Source organism: Sturnira hondurensis, unplaced genomic scaffold, assembly GCF_014824575.4.
Source record: "Sturnira hondurensis isolate 20B ecotype Veracruz unplaced genomic scaffold, ASM1482457v3 Scaffold0000523, whole genome shotgun sequence".
In the NCBI taxonomy this organism is placed as follows: Eukaryota; Metazoa; Chordata; class Mammalia; order Chiroptera; family Phyllostomidae; genus Sturnira; species Sturnira hondurensis.
The window spans coordinates 778028-799503 of NW_028073154.1; the positions used below are offsets into that span (position 1 = coordinate 778028).

Here is a 21476-nt window from a genome sequence, read left to right on the forward strand (position 1 = left end):
TAAATCTGTCATAATCTATGTGATATTATACTATCTAATGGCTTATTAGATAGTATAATATATAATACTTTTATTATGGCTTTATTATGGGTTCCATGCTTTACTATTTCTACTCAGGTAAGAAGTAACTTGACAACTCCCTTTCCAAAATTGTTTTTTTTCTGATTGCAAAAGGAAAATAAGCACTTAATGAAATATTCAGATAACAAAAACAAAGTGAATACAAAATGAAATTTCCTTGCAGTTCTGCTTGATCCCAACACACGAAAACATTTTCCTCCAATTTCTTAGGGTTCAGTCTGAATGCTCATGATGGTTTACAATATTGGAGATTTCTACAAGTGTACAGTATTGTATATATGATTTCCCTAAAAGATTTTAAAGTATATTTTATTGATTATGCTGTTACAATTTTCCCAATTTTTATCTCCCCGTTATTCCCTCTCTACCATGCACCCCACAAGCCTCCAGCATCCCCCCTTAGTTAATGCCCATGGGTTGTACATAAAAGTTCTTTAGTTTCTCTGTTTCCTATACCATTCTTAACCTCTCCCTGTCTGTTTTATGCCTACTAATTATGCTTCTTATTCCCTGCACCTTCCCCCCTATTATTCCTCTCCCCCTCCCCACTGAAAACCCTCCATGTGATCTCCATTTCTCTGATTCTGTTCCTATTCTAGTTGTTTGCTTAGTTTTTGTTTATGTTTTTAGGTTCAGTTGTTGATAGTTGTGTGCTGAGACAAAGAAACATGGCCCAAGTGAAAGAACATATCAAAGTTCCAGAAAAAGAGCTAAGCAACCAGGACACAGACAACCCATCTGATGCAGAGTTGAAAACAGTGGTAATCAGGATGCTCACAAAACTGATTGAGCTTGGTCCCTAAACGTTTTTAAGCATGCATGGTGCACTGGCGATATGTATTAAATGAAATAACTATATAGCATTTTTCTGTTGCTTGAGTATAAAATAAACATAGGCCTGTGTATAGAGATTGTATGAGCATGTAAATAAAGAGAAAATGTTTATTTTCTATATATGTATACACATTCCTGTACATACACATACACCTGTTTGATATAAATAAGCATTTAAATGAAAATCAGATCCTCAGTTAATCAGACATTCTCCAAAGCTGCTTCTCTCAGGAGTACTATGTCTCTATCTTACATAAATAATCCAACCAGAGGAAAAGCATAACTGGTTTCAATGATATTTGTACAGGGCATTTAAATTTATTAGATCAAAATTCACCAACAATTCAAAATTAACCGAGTTTTTCCTTACTTTCTGGAACCTAGCACTCTCTTAGACAAGAATAGTATATGAGTGTGTGTGTGTGTGCTTTATGTAAATATGTATGTGTCTAAGGCCAATTGGTACAACACAGACTGAAACAGAGTATACAATTTCTTCCCCAAATCGTTCTTTAACAGGCATATAATGATCCATATGGGCTATAAATTCACAATCACTGGAATTATTTAATAGATGACAAAAAATCTTTCACCCCGTCCCTACTACAATATCTACTTGGATACATTGGCTTATAAATGTTCTATGCATATACTCATTTTCAGCCTCAGGCCCTAGAAATTCTGGACATCCTTTACTAGTCTCTATATTGGTTAGATAAATGTTTCTAATCAAATTTTTACCCTTTGTTATCTCAATATCAAAATACAAAAATTAATAAAGTACATTCCCTACAGGTAAAGAGCACATGAACTATTTAGAAGATAGGTAGATACACAGATCATATAAGCTAATACCTACCAGGACAGAGGGAAAAGAAAGCGCTATGTTATCACAAGGATGGTGCATTAACTCAGATTAGGAATACAGGGGTTCAATAAAGATGTTACCAAAGGAGGTATAATGATTGAACTAATTCTTGGATTCCAGAAGGGAATTACAGACAAAAATATGTGCAAAAGTACAGACATAAAGAAAATATGACACATTTAAAGTGTACCTTGCTATGGCTTAGCAAGATCATGACTGAGACCTCATGCCAGGGTCTTGTATGTATATTATGCTAAAGTGATTGATTTCATCCTGAAGACAGTTAAGCTAGACTCTTCTTCATAACTCTTCAATATCCAGGAAGCTAGCTTGGGGTTTCTCACATGAGGGTATCAGGTTTAAAAAAAAAATAAAACTAAAGCTGAAAGGCCCAAAGACAAATGTTTAGAAATTATCTAACACCACTTCCACTAAAGAAAGTCATAAAGGCAGTACAGATTCAATGTGTGAAGAAATAGACTCCATCTCTGGATGAGAAGAGCTGCAAAGAAATTTTAGCCATTGGTAATCCAGTGGAGGCATAAGGGAAAGGAAGAAATCAAATCACTGCTTAATGACTTTATGAATGGGTACTAATACTTTACACTGAGTTAGAGATTAATGTGAAAAAAGTAGATTTGGGGCAAATATAAGATATGTGTTTTTTTATATGTTTATTTCAAGAGGTCTACAAAACTCCAAGTCAAGCGATAGTTGGGTTGCTAAGTTAGTCGGAGCATCTTCCCATACATTAAAAGGCTGCAGGTTCAATTTCTGGTCAGGGCACATACCTAGATTGCAGATTCCATCCCAGGTCAGGTGCATACAGGAGGCAAAGGATCAATGTTCCTCTCTCACATCTCCATCTCTCAAAAATCAATAAACATGTCCTCAGATGAGGATTAAAAAAAAAACCTTGAAGTGAAAATATCCAGTAGGGTTAGATATCTATACCTGGAACTTGAAAGAGACTTCTGGACTGGAAATATATATTTAGAAAGTATTGATTTACAAATGGTGAATGGTTAGAACTATGGGAACCAATAAACTGCCTACAGAGAGTGTAACAAGAAAAAAGGTTGATTAAGAAAAAAAATTAGACAAGATTGGGCACATTCAGGGTGGCATGGCCGAAGCAACCTAGATGCCCATCAGTACATCGGTACATGACTGGATCAAAAAGCTATGGTACATTTACACAATGGAATTCTATGCTGCAGAAAGGAAGAAGGAGTTCCTACCTTTTGCAACATCATGGATGGAACTGGAGAGCATTATGCTGAGTGAAATAAGCCAGGCAGTGAAAGACAAATACCATATGATCTCACCTTTAACAGGAATCTAAACAACAAAACAAACAAGCAAGCAAAATATGACCAATGACACTCAATTACGGAACAGGCTGACAGGGTCCAGAGAGGAGAGGGGAGAGAATCATAGGAGAAAAGGGGAGGGACTCACATGAATAAGTATAAAGGACACATGGACAATAATTAAGCTGGGGGGCAGAAATGGGAGGGAGGTGGGGAGCACTGGGGGGCAGGGCAGGGAATATAAAACAGAAAACTGTACTTGAATAAGAATTAAATAAAAAATAAATATAAAAATTTAAAAAAGAAAAAAAGTTAAATCTGGGATTTAGATAACACTACTGTTTGAAGGGTAGATAGAAGAAAATAATCCAAGTAAGAAGAAAGAGAATGAATTAATAGAAAATTAAGAAGAAAATCTAGAATGTGAAATATAGGAGCCAAATGAAGAAGCCTTTTTAAGAAGGTGGGTATAGACAACACTATAAAAACCTATAGAGGGGTTAAAGTAAAATAAAAACAAAAATGTACTTATTAGTTTAACAACCACAAAAAGGAAACATGGTTATTACTCACTATGATTCTAGAGCTCTCCCAAGACTAGTATGGTCTGGTTTGGAGAAAGCAAATTTTATGAAACACATGGAAACTTTGAGGTGATTCTGATTATGAACCCACCGCATATTACTACAATTGAGATTAACTTTTTACACTGAACACAGCCATTTCAGCCCTATCTTCTGCATAATAAAATAAAATTTTTATTTTTTTATTTTTTATTTTAATTGTTGTTTAAGTATAGTTTTCTTCCTTTTACTCCCAGCCCAGCCCACCCCCAGCCCTCCTCACCTCCCTCCCATCCCCTCTCCTTGTTTTTGTCCACATGTACTTTATACTTGTTCCTGCAAATCCTTCCTCCTTTCCCCTGAAATTCCTTCCCCCTCTCCCCTCTGGTCACTGTCAGCCTATTCTCTATTTCAGTGTCTTTTGTTATATTTTGCTTGTTTGTTTGTTTTGTTGATTAGCTTCCCGTTAAAGGTGAGATCATATGGTATTTGTCTTTTACTGCCTGGCTTATTTCACTTAGCATAATGCTCTCCAGTTCCACTCATGCTGTGGCAAAGGATAGGAGCTCTTTTTTTCTTTCTGCTGCATAGAATTCCATTGTGTAAATTTACCAAAGGTTTTTTTAAAGATTTTATTTATTTATCTTTAGCGGGGAAGGGAAGGAGAGAGGGAGAGAAATACCAATGTATGGTTGTCTCTCGTGAGCTCCCTGCTGGGAACTGGCCTGCAATCCAGGCATGTGCCCTGACTGCTAATCGAACTGCAATTGTCTAGTTTGCAGGCCCACGCTCAATCCACTGAACTATGCCAGCCAGGGCCCAAAGTTTTTTGATCCATTCATTTACTGATGGACACTTAGGTTGCTTCTAGCACTTGGCTATTGTAAATTGTGCTGCTATGAACATTGAGGGGCATAGGTTCTCTTGGATCAGTGCTTCAGGGTTCTTAGGCTATAATCCTAGCAGTGAAATTGCTGGGTCAAAAGGCAGATCCATTTTTAGTCTTCTGAGAAAATTCCGTACTGTTTTTATAGTGGTTGTACCATCCTGCAATCCCACCAACAGTGCACTAGGGTTCCCTTTTCTCCACAACTTCTCCAACACTTGTTGTTTGTTGCTTTGTTGCTATGATGGCCACTCTGATCAGTGTGAAGTGGTAGAGCACCAGCTTACACCATACACCAAAGTAAATTCAAGGTGGATGAAAGATTTAAATGTAAGTCATGACACCATTAAGGTGCTAGAGGAGAACATAGGCAGGAAAATTTCCGATATTTCACACAGCAACATTTTCACTGATATGTTCCCTAGAGCAAGGCACATAAAGAAAAGAATAAACAAACCAGATCTCATCAAAATAAACAGTTTCTTCATGGCTAAAGAAAACAGTATTAAAATAAAAAGAACAAACTGTATTGGAAAACATATTTGCCAATGATACCTCATACAAGGGTTTAATTTCTAAAATATACAAAGAACTTACACGACTCCACTCTAAGAAGACAAGCAACCCAATTCAAAAGTGGGCAAAGGATTTGAACAGACAGTTCTCCAAGGAGCACATGCAGAGGATCCAGAGACACATGAAAAGACACTCAGTATCACTAGCTATCAGAGAGATGCAAATGAAATAAATTTTTAAGAAAGAACATAATCTATCAGGAAGATATACCCTACACAGTTTAGTTACTTGGTGACATGGAAAATAGAAGTCAGATATAATAATCAGAAAAAAATCTTCCACTGTAACAATCTATACACTTCTATTTCAGAACCATAGAATTCAAGTGAGAGTGAAAACACAGTATTCAAATACTTCATTTTGGATTGTAGGAAAACATGGAAAGGCCTGAAGGGGAACCCAAAAGGGAGAACCTGAAACAGTATGGAAGAGGTATCTTGGGGAAAGTATATGTTTTACTGTTAGAATAAAGCAGGATAAGAGATAAATGGGGGAGGAAAAGAGTGTTCTGGGCACAAAATAGAACATTAAGGAGAAGTTCAAATTCAGAACCTCAGGATCTTGGACTGCACCTTAGACAGTACTTAGATCATAGGTAAAGTAACAATCAGGTAAGAACTTAAAGCCACAGTGGGTATGAGATAATCTTTGGATTAGAAAGTTTAGAATAACCACTAAAAAGAATTGGAATCCTAAGTAAGAGAGAAAGATTTTTAAGAGTACTTGATAATCTTAAATGAAGGTTAGCTACCAGATATAAGTAAATTATATTCCACAGAAACAGCAGCAAATATAACAGTATGTACTATGAACTAGGTATTTTATATATAGACTTTATAAATTTCACAACTCAATAATCTGCTTCAATATTGACTTTAAGTAATCTGCTACACAAGTAAATTGTGTAGTCAAAAGTTGAACATCAATCTGATTTTATGACTAATCATTTTCTACTGCACACTGCAAGACTGTCCTTTTTGTATATGAGAGGGTGATAATTGAAGAATCTTTGCAAGGGTATTGTAAGACCAGAAATATAACAATGCTTCCTTATTTTCTTAAAGAATAAAGATGGTTGAAACAGAAATTCATCTTGAACATTTAGAGATAATTTTATAAACATTTTGTAGCTTTCCACATAGATTCATGAAGAACAAGTTACACTGCAGTAATCTCATTTTCCTTTTTGGTAGGGTTTATGTGACTGGTAGACCAGGGAAACTATTATAAGCATACTGCTTCTGGCCTTCATCAGGGTATCTCACAAAGCACCTTTCAATAACCTTAATGCAAAAGAAATAGCAATACATGGGCTGGATGATCAGAGTTGATTGATATTATAAGAGTTTGGTTATAGGTGAAGTATTGCCAACGTAGAACTTCACTGTTATTATGTGGTAATACTCATTCAAATTTATTAATTATTTGGAAGAAAATTTTGAAGGTTTGCTTATCAATTTTTTCAGATAAGAGTGAAGATTTTGAGCCCTGGCTGGTGTAGCTCAGTGGATTGAGTGGGGGCCTGGGAACCAAACAACCACGGTTTGATTCCCAGTCAGGGCACATGCCTGGGTTGCAGCCCATTTCTCAGCAGGAGACACACAAGAGGCAACCATACATTGACATTTCTCTCCCTCTCTCCTTCCCGTCCCCTCTAAAGATAAATAAATAAAATCTTTTTAAAAAGAGGGAAGACATTGGATGACAAAGACAGGAATCCAAAACACTAACAGGATAAATTAATCAATTACTCCCTGGATTACAACAGAATCTTGTCCTTGGTTCTAAATAATAATGCTCAAGATTCAGAAGATATTGACTCTAAAGCCACATATGTCAACAAAATAAGGTTTGACTGCACTGACTACATATTTATTTGGAGTCAGCTGTGTAACATGACTATTCAAAATTCATATGGCCCTGTCACTTTGTAAGGTATATAACACTTAAGTCATAATACGTATAAACATCTAATCACTATTTTGTACACCTGAAACTAATATTATATATCAACTGTAATTTTAAAATAAGTTTAAAAAGAATTGCTCCATTTTATTTTGTTGAAAATCATTTGACAATATATATGTGGGTTTATTTGGGGGCTCTAAATCTGTTCCATTGGTCTGTGTATGCTTTTCAGTCAATACCATGCTGGTTTGATTATTGTTGCTTTGTAGTATAATTTGAAGTCAGGAAGTGTGGTGCCAGCTCTATTCCTTATTTTTCCTCAGGGTAGCTTTGACTGTTTGAGGTCTTTTGTGGTTCCATACACATATGATGATATTTTGTCCTATGTCCTTTTAAAATATCATTGGGATTTTGATTGGGATTGCATTAAATCTGTATATTGCTTTGGATAATAGGGCCATTTTAACTATGTTGATTCTTCCAATTCAGGAAAATTGAATATCCTTCCATTTCATTGTATCTTTTTCAATCTTTTTAATGCTTTATAGTTTTCAGTATATAGGTCCTTCACATTGTTTGTTAGGTTTATTCTTAGGTATTTTATTCTTCTTGTAATTGTAAAAGGAATTGGTTTTTCATTTCTTTTTCTAAAATTTCACTATTAGTATATAGGAATACAGTGGATTTTTGTACATTGATGTTGTATCCTGCAACTTTAGTGTATTTGCTTACTGTTTGTGATAGTTATTTGGTAGAGTCTTTAGGGTTTTCTATATAAAGAATCATGTCACCTGCAGAAAGTGACACTTTTACATCTTCATTTCTAATTTGGATGTCTTTTATTTCTTTCTCTTGCCTGATTGTTCTGGCTAGGTTTTCCAGTACAACGTTGAATAAGAGTTTTGAGAGTCAACATCCTTGTCATGTTACTGACCTTAGAGGAAAAAAACATTTCAGTTTTTTACCATTGAGTATAATGGTATATGCACACCTATGTTCATTGCAGTATTATTCATGGTGGCCAAGAAATGGAGACAACCAAAGTGTCCTTCAGTAGAGGATTGGATAGAGAGGATGTAGAACATATACACAATGGAATACTACTCGGCCATAAAAAGACAAAATAGTGCCATTTTCAAAAACACAGATGAACGTTGAGAATATTATGCTACATAAAATATATCAGATATAAAAAATAAGAACCATATGATTTCACTCATATGTGGGATATAAAACTGAAAGCAACAAATGAACAAACAAGAAAAACAAACAAAACCTCATAGACAACAGTATGGCAGTTACCAGAGGGAAGGGGAGTGGGAGGTAGAGGAAAGGGTAAAGGGGGTCAAATATACAGTAACAGATGATTTGACTTTGGGTGGTGTGCACACAACACAATGCAACATATGCATCATGTATTATACATATGTGCACTTGAAACTTATATAATTTTATTAACCAGTCATCCCAATAAATTTAATAAAAATAATTGCTTAATGGACATGTTATTACACTTACAAAATGATGTTTAAAATTTGTCAAAGTGAGTATATTTTTCTTAGAAACTGATATATTTAGAATTATAAAGGACAATATTTGAATAAGAAAATTAAGTTACTAGATATTGCTATTTAGAACATCAGTTTTTAGCTCTTTATATTTTAATTTCTTTCATGGATTAGCCATGATTTTAATACACTTGAAAGCTAAGCTCTAATTTACATCTGTTAAAAATTTATATTTTATCTAGTTTGCTGTACAAAATTATTTGGGAAATGCTAATGGAGGTCAGTTCTTTGCTTGTCACTGTCTCTCACATTCATTTACACAACTATATGTACACAGCCCAAATCATGTTTTTTTTATGGGTTGAGAATATCTTGGCAAGCTCTGCCACATATTTCACTGTGAGATTTGGTAACAGCTTTTTCTTTTTCTGGACCTTAGTTACCTCATCTATTAAGTGAAATGATTAAACAAAATAATCTCTAATGGCTCTTCCAGCTCTGACATCTGATAATTCTACATCAAATAGCCTTCCAGTCTATTGAGAAAATTGTCATACAATTTATTGCTATTCCAAACCACACAATCATTCATATATATAAAATTTATTTTAAAGTACCTTAATATTTCACTGAACTATTTATTTTCAGTTGCAGCTCTCTCCTCTATGGTGTCATTCATCCTAATGGGAGACACCATATAATCAGTATAGTGAGTGCCTTTTACAAAAATGATATAGAGAATATGACTATGTTACCACTGGCTTCTAATGGATGGAATTGTTATGATTCCTGTGACATAATTTGACCCAAAATACATCTGGGCTTTTGTGATAGTAAACAATGTTACCCCAAGGCTTTACACTCTTTGACAGCTTGATTTTGGAAGAACAAATCTTTTAGAAGTCACTATCTATATAGAAATTAGTCCTACATTCCTCCATGAGGATTATATTTTCTGAGTCTGTATTCAATTTTCAGTTTTATTTCTGCCATTTTAAAGTACAAATTGCCAAAGCAAACATTTGGTTTCAAGAAGAGTTATCTCTCTGCCAAGAGAGACAGACACCAAAGGTATTACATACCTGTATTAGTGTAAGATATTTTTCCATCATAAAATTAATCCAGTGCCCCAAAACTTACCTTTCCCAAACTCCAATGTCTTAGCACTAGGGTCTTTGTCACCAGGAGTAATTTCTCTTGCCCATTCATCTGTGTTTCCTAGCAGAGCATGAAAGTCAGAGGTTCAGCATCTTCCATAAATGCCATATCCTTAGCTAGCCATCAATTCTGGGGAAAAGAGGGTAGATAGGAAGAATGGGTAGTGAGGCTATTTTCAGGTCTTAGCTATGTTAATAACACTGCTATGAACATGGAGTTGCATATATTCTTTCTGATTGGTGTGTCAGGATTCTTAGGTTATATTACCAGAAGTGGAATTCTTGGGTCAAAAGGCAGTTTCATTTTTAATTTTTTGAGGAAACTTAATACTGCTTTAACACTGATTGCACCAGTCCACACTCCTACCAACAGTGTATGAACATTTCCCTTTTTCCACATTCTCGTCAGTACTTGTTGTTTGTTGATTTATTGATGATATTCAATATGATAGTTGTGAGATGATATCTCATTATGTAAGGTCTTTCCAAGGTCTCTTATCTCCTTAGTTAAATTTATTCCTAGGTACCTTATTTTGTTGTTGTTGTTGTTGTATTAGCAAGTGGGGTTGTTTTCTTAGTTTTCCCTTCTGATAGTTCATTATGGGTATAAAAATATTCCACCGAATTGTGAACATTAATTTTGTATCCTATTTTGCTGAATTTACTTATTAAGTCTAGTGGTTTTTTTGTGGAGTCTTTAGGGTTTTCTATATATGTTATCATGTCATCCGCAAATAATAACCATTTTACTTCTTCCTTTCCAATTTTAATGCTTTTTATTTCTTCTTGTCTGATCATTGTGGGTAGGATTTCCAATACTATGTAGAGTGAGAATGGTGAAAGTGAACACCCTTATCTTGTTCCTGATCTCAAGGAAAATGCTATTAGTTTTTGCCCATTAAGTATGACGTTGGCTGTAGATTTTCATATATGATCTTTATTAGATTGGATTATTTTAATGAATATAAGCCTTGAATAATTTTGCATTTTCCCTATTTGAATTTTAATAAACAATACTCACATTCTAATTTCCTCTTGGAAGATGCAAATTAAAACCACAATGAGATACCACTTTACACCAGTGAGAATGGATATCATAAACAAAGCAATAAACAACAAATGTTGGAGAGGGTGTGGGGAAAAGGGGACTCTAGTCCACTGTTGGTGGGATTGCAGACTGGTACAACCATTATGGAAAACAGTATGGAATTTTCTCAGAAAACTAAAATTGGACTTGCCTTTTGACCCAGTAATTCCACTGCTAGGATTGTATCCTAAGAACCTGAAAACACCAATCCCAAAGAACCTATGCACCCCAATGTTCATAGCAGCACAATTTACAATAGCCAAGAGTTGGAAGAAACTAGGTGCCTGTCAGTAAATGAATGGATCAAAAAACTATGGTACATATACACAATGGAATTTTATGCTGCAGAAAGAAAGAAGGAGCTCCTATGTTTTGCAACATCATGGATGGAACTGGAAAGCATTATGCTGAGTGAAATAAGCCAGGTGTTGAAGGACAAATACCATATGATCTTACCTTTAACAGGAAGCTAAACAACAAAACAAACAAGCAAGCCAAATATAACCAAAGAGACTGAAATAGAGAACAGGCTGACAGTGACCAGAGGGGAGAGGGGAGGGAATTTCAGGGGAAATAGGGGAGGGATTTAGAGGAACATATATAAAGGATACATGGACAACAACTGAGAAGGGTGGAAATGGGAGGGAGGGGGGAGGATGGGGGGTGGGATTGGATGGGAGTAATAGACAGAAAACTGTACTTGAAAAATAATTAAATAAAAAGATTGGGAAAAAAATAAAATCCTCTTGGAAATTTTAGAAGCTCTCAAATGTCAGTCCAAGCAAATACCCCTGATTGAAATTTTCCTTCCATAATATTCATTGAGGATTTTGCATTTAAGGGTTTTTATATCTTAATCTGAATAACCTTGAAAGTCTCTTTATTCTTTAGCTGACTAAAAATATTTTTACATCCCATAAAGCAAGATATGACTCCATGCTCTGAGTATTAGTGGAGGAAATATGCTTTGTGTGCTCCATTAAGTCCTTTGTGAAATTGCATTAGTGCCATGCCATTAGCATACCTTTCCAAATACATGTGTGACCCTCTTTTGACATGTAAATTAACATTTTCACCAGTCTACTCAAAGATTTGTAATGATTTTCTAATACAAAGAAAGTATTCATTATATCATAAATTAGAAAATAAAACGTACATTTTAAACTGATAAGAACTGATACTACACTTGATCTTAGCCAAAAGGCCGAGAAGTGATTAAATCATACATTTTAAATAGAATACCAAAGAAATGAATAGAACAAGGCAGTATACTTCTTGATGGCTGATAATGATATATTTTAGAGACATAATTAAATTAATATTCATTTATGAGTCTAAAAATGAAAATGTAATGATGGGACAGATATATATGACTGAAAGAATTGTGTTTAAAATATGGCAACTTTCTTAAGATACTGAAAAATGTTATTATAATAATCATGTTTTCATAACATGGGAAATGTTAAATTGCTGATAGTATCCCAGAATAAGTGTTTCCTTTAAAAATACATACCATTGCTAATTCTAATATTTTGTTATTGTATGAAAGGATAGTACTGTAGCAAAAACGTATCATCTTTAACCTTCCTGCTCAGTGTTTTTAATATCATTTATTATTTAATCTTTTAGAGATAGATTTCAGATATAACTTCCCACTCTTCTTTACTCTTTAGTTCATTGTTTTCGAACATTTACTGTTAATGTATTTCTTTTCCATAACAATAAACTATAGCACGGGCAATTCTTTCTAATATGCTATTATCTTAAATCATCTAGTATTTCATTGTTACAAAAAATAACATTTTCGTCAGTCCCTTTGTGTCCTCCTTAGCCCAAAGAGCCTTCTCTTTCTGAATATTGTCTATTTAATTCATTTCATAAATGTCATTGGGTACTGTTATTAATAACTTCATAGGTATATCCCTGATTTTCCCAACTAGAGTGTAAATTATTTGTGAGCAGTATGTAACATGGTTAAAGTTTGGGCTTAATATCAATAGGCTTGGGATCAAATCCTGGGTCTGCCATTTAACTACCTTTGTGACCTTTACCAAGTTACTTCACCTCTTCAAATCTCAGTTTCCTCACCTGTGAAATGACAATGACATTAGTGCCTGCATTACAAGGGTATGGTATCTATCTCCCCTGACCACATACACATACATAGGATTTATCACTCTGTTGTATGTGTAGAATGCCGTAGAAATTTGTGAGTGACCAAAAGAGTTTTACTTCAGTGTATCTTTCAAAATACATTGATAAAAATTCATTTACTAGGAAATATGTTTATCTCAATATTAACTCTTTAAAATTGAGGTTCAATTTCACCTGCATGAGGCCATTAATGAATCAAAGCCCACCAGAAGAGGTATACTAAGTAAACAAATGGATCAAAAAACAGGACAGAAAACTGTACTTGAACAAGAATTAAATAAAAATTAAAAATTAAAAAAAGATGGTACATTTACACAATGGAATATTATGCAGAAGAAAGAAAGGAGCTCCTATCCTTTGCACCAGCATGGATGGAACTGGAGAGCGTTATGTTAAATGAAATAAGCCAGGCAGTGAAAAACAAATACCATATGATCTCACCTTTAACTAGAACCTAATCAACAACAACACACACAAAAAAACAAGCAAGCGAAATATAACCAGAGACATTGAAATTAAGAACAAACAGACAGTAACCAGAAGGGAGATGGAAGGAGATAACGTGGGGGAAAGGGTGAAGGGTTTTCAGGAACAACTATAAAGGACATGTGGACAAAACCAAAGGGGGTGTAGTCAGGGGAGAGAGGTAGGGATGGCTGGTGTTGGGGAAAAGGTGATGATAAAAGGCAGACAACTATACTTGAACAATTAAAAAATAAAGTATAAGCTAAAACAAACAAAAAGATTTGCTGGCCTGAACTAAATAAAAAATACTAAAATCTCTCCATCCTTCCTTTTTTCCCATTTAAACCTCACTTTTAACCTCTTGTTTTTATCTTCACTTTTGAACTTCTTGTATTACTTGCTGGTTTGTGACCTTAACTGAGTTTTAGATTTTACATGGTAAACTGGGGGAAATACTTTATTTCACACATTTGAGTATACACTATACAATTTAGTGTGTTAGCTATTAGGGAATAGCAGTTAATGAGACAAATACAGGTATATCTACATTACATCTCTATCTACATCATCTTTATCATCTCTATACTACTTGATAGATCAAGCAATCATTATATAAAGATACTTATTTGTTCATTTCCACAAAAATGTATATCTCACTGAGAAAGACAGCCATTCATAATGTCACTGTATAAATTTAATAAGTTTAAAGAAAAAGAAGAAGAGGTATACTAAGAGTATAAGCTACAGAACCAGACTACATCTCACCTCTGCCACTTACTATCTGTGAGACATAAGATAATTTGCCAAAACTCTTTAAGCCTCAGGATTCTCCTCTATAAAATAAAGGTGATGGTAACAACACGTACATCATAAGATTACTGTAAGGATTTAATGAGTTAATGAATGTGAGTCATTGGGAACACCACCTAGCACAAAGCAATTACTATTATATTTGTGTCACTCTTTCAAATATACTGAATTTTCAATTTTTGGATTCTTATGAAGTACAAAACAAATGGGTAGTATATAGACTAAAGTTACTAAGGGATATTTCATAGAAAGGGTGATGATTACACAGTGTCATCCCCATGTGTAAGTTCAGAAAACTCATTGAGTGGCCAAAGTTTCAAAAGCCTCTTTCTAAATTCTGTTTTCAGTTATTTACAATTGGTAGTCCATATATTTTTCAGAGTGACACAGTGGACAATATTTTTATCCGTTGATTTGAGAAGACAAAAATTACCATTCCAAATTATATTTATGGTGCATTCATTTTCCAAGAATGAGATCAAGCCCTGCATTTTACAAGAAATTCATACATGCCTCCTAGTATCCATCTTTAGTTCCTACACTATTTTATCACTTATAGCAGGGATTGGAAGACAACCATCTCTGGCTGTATCCAGCAGCAAGCTGATTTTTGTAAAGTCTATGAATTTATATTAGTTTTTATATTTTTAAAGAGTTGTAAACAACAATGAATATGTGACAGAAATCATATATGGTCTGCAATATCCAAAATATTTACTATGTATTCCATTACAAAAAAGTTTACTGATCCCTGATTTATAGCCTTCATTTAACACTTAATCTAATATTGTTTAAAGATATAAACTGTGTAGTACTCCATCATGTAAATGTACCATAGTTTTTTTTATCTATTCATTTACTAATGGGAACTTAGGTTGCTTCCAGCACTTGGCTATTGTAACTTGTGCTGCTATGAACACTGGGGTGCATAGGTTCTTTTAGATTGGTGTTTCAGGGTTCTTAGGTTGGGGAAGAATAGAGATAACTGTACTTGAACAATAATAAAAAAGGAAGTAAAAAAAACATAAACTGTCTTCACTGTTGTTTTGGTAGACAATAACTAATAATCACATCATCATTATGAGGTGCTTGCAGTGTTTCAGGCATCATGTTAAGTATTTTTCTACATTATGCTCACTGTAGTCCTATGAGGTAGATAACATTAATTTCCTCATTTTATAGATTATAAAACTGATATTTAGAGTATTATGTATCATGCTTAAGTCACATGGATATCCAGTAATTGAACTTAATTTTAGTTTATTTAAAAGCTTATGCTTTCTCTACTATGGCCACTGCTCTTGTTTTTGTTCTCTTCAGTCATTTAATTATGTTTTGTGTGTTTAAGCCTTAATTATAAACTCCTTAAAGGCAAAGGCTATGTGCCTTCTACAATAGAGAATGAATGCTGTATACACAGTGGCTGTTCAATAATTATTTACTAATGCAAATATAAATGGATTCAGGTCAACATTTAGTCTTTTGCCGGCCCACTGAATGATATATTCTTCAAGAACATGATCATACATTTACAAATTAAGGATGCACCTGAAACTTCATAACTTTTCCCAAATATTCAAATTTTTCTATTTAGCACTTTATTTTCTTATGGTAAACTGAAAAGCTTTTTTGAAATTATGTCATCCACATGTTTCCTTTTTCCTTCCCTCCCTCCCTTCCTTCCTTCCTCCCTCCCTCCCTTCCTTCCTTCCTTCCTTCCTTTCTTCCTGCCTTCCTGCCTTCCTGCCTTCCTTCCTTCTTTATTCCCACCCTTTCTCCATATCTCACCCCCTCTCTTCCTTTCTTTTTTCCTCTCTCTCTTTCCCTTCCTTCTTTAAAAAAGTATCTAGCATGCTATTGAATATACGCAGGTTAAAGTGGTAGACAAAATAAACATGGATCATGTCCTCATGTAAACTGTGGCCTAGGTTATTTGGTTCTATTTATATTTATCTTAGATCAGTTTCAAGTTTTAAAGCATGCCACTTAGTTCTCATTAACATCTAGATGTCAATTGCAATTACCTTCCACTTGTCATGCAAAAAAAAATTGGCTTTAAAAGGCCATTTGCCATTTGAGTCTAATACACTCTAAAATTTCCACATATCCTAGGAATTTAAATCTTTTCTAATAGTCTATGGCTCCAATTTATGGCTTTTGCTGAATTTTAACCATTATGCATTCCACTACCTCTCCTTTATTGGTTTAACTCTTGGTTTATCTCAATTATGAGCTATCATCTCTTCTCCTTCCTCTTAATCAAGCTTCTACTTTTCCCACATAACACAGTAACATACATACAAGGCAAGTGAGTGGACTACACTTTAACTAGAGAACTAAAAGCACTGGTACTTGAAGCTCTAATAAACCAACAAATAAATAAAATCTAGCTTCTATTGTAATGGACCCACAGTTTTTTAAAGAACATAGATACATTTCAAAATTATAAATGGTAACCTGATCATATCAATAAATGTGGAAAAAGCATTTGATAAGGTACAGCACCCATTTGTGAAAAAGCACACCACAAAGTGGGAATAGATGTAGCATTACCATATGCAAACACCTACAGCCAATATAATACACAATAAGCAATAAATAAATAAATAAATAAATAAATAAATAAAGCTTTCCCATTAAGATCAAGAACAAGAAAAGTGTGTTGGCTTTCACCACTTCCATTCAACATACAATTGGAAGCCCTACCCATAGTGATAAGACAAGAAAAGGAAATAATAGACATCCAAAATGGAAAGGAGGAATCAAAACTCATTGTTTGCAGATGACATGATAGGGTACACAAAAAATTCTATAGACCCCAACAAAAACTAATCTACCTAATAAGTGTATTTGGCAAAAGAGCAGGATACAAAGTCAAAATTCAGAAAAGGAAGACATTTTTCTACACCAATGACAAAATATTAGAAAGAGAAATTAGAAAAAATACCTCATTGGATACACCAAAAAAAAATAATAAAGTACCTAGGAACAAACCTCACTGAGGAGGTAAAAAACCTGTACTCAGAAATGTACACAACAGTGAAGAAAGAAATTAAAGAAGGCACAAAAATGGAAGCATATACAGTGCTCATAGATTGGAAGACTCACCATCATCAAAATGCCCATACTACCCAAAGCAATGAATACATTCAGTGAAATCCTATGAAAGAACCACAGACATATTTCACAGCTATAGAATAAATATTATGAAAATTTATATGAATTCATAAATGACCCTGAATAGCCACAGCAATTTGGAGAAAGAAAAACAAAGTAGGAGAAATCACAATACCTGATATCAAACTGTATTTTTTTCTTTTGAAAAAATATTTATTTTAATTGTTGTTCAAGTACAGTTTTATTTCTTTTACTCCCATCCCATTGAACCCCCCAAGTGCCCTCACCTCCCACCCATTTCCACCACCCTTAGTTTTTGTCCATGTGTCCTTTATATTTGTTCCTGTAAACCCTTCCCCTTTTCCCCTGAAATTCTCTCCCCTCTCCCTTCCAGTCACTGTCAGCCTGTTCTCTATTTCAGTGTCTTTGGTTATATTTTGCTTGCTTGTTTGTTTTGTTGTTTAGCTTCCTGTTAAAGGTGAGACCATATGGTATTTGTCATTTACTGCCTGGCTTATTTCACTCAGCATAATGCTTTCCATTTTCATCCATGCTGTTGCAAAGGGTAGGAGCTTGTTCTTCCTTTCTGCTACATAGAATTCCATTGTGTAAATGCACCATAATTTTTTGATCCATTCATTTACTGATGGGCACCTAGGTTGCTTCCAACACTTGCCTATTGTAAATTGTGCTGCTATGAACATTGGGGTGCATAGGTTCTTTTGGATTGCTGTTTCCGGATTCTTAGGATATAATCCTAGCAGTGGAATTGCTGGGTCAAAAGGAAGATTTGTTCTAAGTATTCTGAGAAAATTCCATACTGTTTTTCATAGTGGTTGTGCCAGTCTGCAATCTCACCAACAGTACACTAGGGTTCTCCTTTCTCCACAACCTCTCCAATGCTTGTTCTTTGTTGCTTTGTTTATGATGGCCATTCTGACCACTGTAAAGTGGTATCTCATTGAGGATTTAATTTGCATCTCTCTGATAGCTAGCAATATTGGGCATCTTTTTATATGTCTCTGGATGCTCTGTATGTCTCGCTTGGAGAAGTGTCTGTTCAAGTCTTTTGCCCACTTTTTAATTGGGTTGCTCGTCTTCTTAGAGTGGAGTCGTGTAAGTTATTTATATATATTTGGAGATTAAAACCTTGTCTGAGGTATCATTGCCAACTATGTTTTCCCATACGGTTGGTTCTCTTTTTATTTTAATACTGTTTTCTTTAGCCATGCAGAAGCTCTTAATTTTGATGAGATCCCATTTGTTTATTCTTTCCTTTTTGTCCCTTGCTCTAGGGGACATATCAGTAAAAATCTTGCTGCATGGAATATCTAATATTTTCCTGCCAATGTTCTCCTCTAGGGCTTTAATGGTGTCACAGTTTATATTTAAGTCTTTTATCCACCTTGAATTTATTTTGGTGTATGGTGTAAGTTGGTGCTCAAGTTTCATTTTTCTGCACATAGCTGTCCAGTTCTCCCAAAACCATTTGTTGAAGAGGCTAGCTTTACCCCATTTTATGTTACTGCCCCCTTTGTCGAATAATAATTTAGTGTAGAGAGTTTGGTATATTTTGGGGCTCTCTGTTCTGTTCCATTGGTCTATGTGCCTGTTTTTATGCCAGTACCAGGCTGTTTTGATTACAGTGGCCTTGTAATACAGTGTGATATCAGGTATTGCAATCCGTTCTACTTTGTTCTTCTTTCGCAGCATTGCAGCTGCTATTTGGGGTCATTTATGGTTCCATATAAATTTTTCAAGTGTTTGTTCTATGTGTGTGAAATATGCCATTGGTACTTTAATAGGTATTACATTGAATCTGTAAATTGCTTTGGGTAGTATGGACATTTTGACCATGTGAATTCTTCCAATCCATGAACATGGTATATGTTTCCATTTGTTTGTGTCTTTCTTGATTTCTTTCTTCAGTGTTGTGTAGTTTTCTGCATATAGGTCTTCTACCTTCTTGGTTAGGTTTATTCCTAGGTACTTTATTATTATTTTTTTGCTATATTGAATGGGATTTTTTTCTTGATTTCGGCTTCTGCTGTTTCATTGTTGGTATACAAAAATGCATTTGATTTGATTTCTGGATATTGACTATATCTCACTCTTTTGCCAAATTCAGTTATTACGTTGAGCAATTTTTGGTACAGTATATAGGATTTTCCATGTACAGTATCATGTCATGTGCAAACAGTGACAGCTTTGTTTCCACCTTTCTGATTTAGATGCTTTTTACTTCCTTTTCTTGTCTGATCACTGTGGCTAAAACTTCCAATACTATATTGAATAAACGTGGTGAAAGTGGACAACCTTCTCTTGTTCCTGATCTTAATGGAAAAGATTTTAGGTTTTGCCCATTCAGTATGATGTTGGCTGTAGGTCTCTCATATATGGCCTTTATTATATTGAGGAATGCTCCATCTAATCCCACTTTTCTGAGTGTTGTTATCATAAATGTGTGCTGTACTTTATCAAAAGTGAAAAAGCTTTTGCATATATTTATATGATCATGTGATTTCTGTATTTGCTTTGTTTATGTGATGTATTACATTTATTGATTTGCTAATATTGAGCCATCCTTCCATCCCTGGGATGAATCCCACTTGATCATTGTGTAAGTCTTTTTAATGTATTGTTTGATGCGGTTTGCCAATATTTTGTTGAGGATTTTAGCATCTATGTTCATCAGTGACATTGGCCTGAAGTTTTCTTTCTTTGTTGTGTCTTCATCTGTCTTTGGGATTAGGATGATGATGGCTTCATAAAAAGAGTTTGAGAGCCTTCCATCATTTTGCATTTTTTGGAATAGTCTGTGAAGGATAGGGCTTAGCTGTTCCTTAAATGCTTTGTAGAATTCTCCTGGGAAACCATCTGGTTCAGGGCTTTTGTGTTTGGGAAGTTTTATGATTACTGCTTCAATTTCCTCTGCTGTTATTGGTCTGTTCAGGCTTTCTGCTTCTTTTTCATTGAGTTTGGAAGATCTTATTATTGTAGAAATTTTTCCATTTTACCTAGATTTTCAAATTTGTTGGCATACAGTTCTCCATAGTAATTTCTTACAATCCTTTGCATTTCTGTGGTATCAGTTGTAATCTCTCCTCTTTCATTTCTGACTGTGTTTATTTGGGTCCTCTTTCTTTTTTTCTTGATGAGTCTGCTTAAAGGCCTGTCAATTCTGTTTATCTTTTCAAAGAACGAGCTCCTGGATTCATTAATCCTTAGAATTGTGCTTTTAGTCTCCATGTCATTTAATTCTGCTCTGATATTGGTTATTTTCTTCCTTCTACTTTCTCTGGGTTGTGTTTGTTGTTGTTCCTCAAGTTCTTGTAGGCATAGGGTTAGGTTGTTTATTTGAAATGTTTCTATCTTATTTATGTAGGCCTGTATTGCTATGAACTTCCCTCTCAGCACTGCCTTCACTGTGTCCCATAAGTTCTGGGTTGTTGTGAGTTCATTTTCATATGTTTCCAGACACTTTTTGATTTATTCCTTAATTTAACTCTTGACCCATTCATTGTTTAATAGCATACCATTCAGTCTCCATGATTTTGGGCTTGTTTGGGTTTTTTTCCTTTGGGGTTGGTTTCCAGTTTCAGTCATTTGTGGTCAAAGTAAATGCTTGGCATGATAATAATTCTCTTAAATTTGTTGAGGTTTGTTTTGAGTCCTATCATGGGGTCTATCTTTGGAAGTGTTCCATGTGCATTTAAAAAGAATATGTATTTAGCCTCTTTGGGATGAAGGGCTTTATATATATCAGTTAAGTCCATTTCATCTAGGGCATTGTTCAATTCCACAGCTTTGTTGATATTTTGTTTGGAAGACGTTTGTTTTTGACAATGAAGTGTTAAAATCCCGTACTATAATTGTGTTGCTGTCAATATCTTTCTTGAAGTCCCCTAGGAGTTTCTTTATATATTTGAGTGCTCCTATGTTGGTTGCATATATATTTACAATGTTTGTCTCCTTAGTAGATTTTTCCCTTTAGTATTATTAAGTGACCTTTTGGTCTGTCTTTATGGCCCTTTTTTTGAAGTCTATTTTGTCTGTTATGAGAGTTGCTACCACAGGCTTTTTTCTTTCCTGTCTGTTTGCTTGGAAAATTTGTTTCCAGCCTTTAACTTTTAGTCTGTGTAGGTCTTT

General features: G+C 34.6%; 1 pseudogene; it reads right to left on the reverse strand.

The window, feature by feature from the left end:
* Window positions 1-11895: 11895 nt before the first annotated feature.
* Window positions 11896-11997, reverse strand: LOC118983907 (uncharacterized; annotated as a pseudogene).
* Window positions 11998-21476: the final 9479 nt, after the last annotated feature.